Source organism: Orycteropus afer, unplaced genomic scaffold, assembly GCF_000298275.1.
Source record: "Orycteropus afer afer isolate SDZICR_OR568_19922 unplaced genomic scaffold, OryAfe1.0 scaffold00570, whole genome shotgun sequence".
Taxonomy (NCBI): Eukaryota; Metazoa; Chordata; class Mammalia; order Tubulidentata; family Orycteropodidae; genus Orycteropus; species Orycteropus afer.
Window position 1 is genome coordinate 41,972 of NW_006922157.1, and position 554 is coordinate 42,525.

The window sequence follows — 554 nt, forward strand, 5'->3', positions numbered from 1 at the left end:
GCAGTCCTCTGTGCAGTCCCTGGCTATCAGGGCTGATTTCTAGGTTAATTCTTAGGTCCTACCACCACTCGAGAATCTCCAAGCTGTCTGTGCCATCAGGATTGCTCAGGATCACTGCCAGACTGCAGCTCCGTATGTCTCCTTTTTTGGTATTTTCACACAAATTCTTCTGCAAGTTGGGGTTTAGTCCACTTCTATATCCTCCCCTTCAAGGCTAAGGGGTCCAAGATTATCTTCTCTGTCTGTGTTAATTTGTTTCCCTTTTCTTTGTTGAAGAGGGTCTGTGCAGTCTTTCTTCCTAGTCTGACATCTTCAGGAAATCTCCCCACTAGTAAATTTAACAAAGGAAAAGGAGATGTAAACAACACAAATAAGAAATGAAATGGATGATGTCACAACAGAACCATCTGCAATAAGAAGGATAATAATAGTATACTAGTAAGAACTGCACTGAAACAAATTGGAAAACCTAGAAGAAATAGACATATTTCTAGAAACACACTACCCATCTAAACTAACACAGACTAAAGTAGAAATTTTGAATAGACCCATAA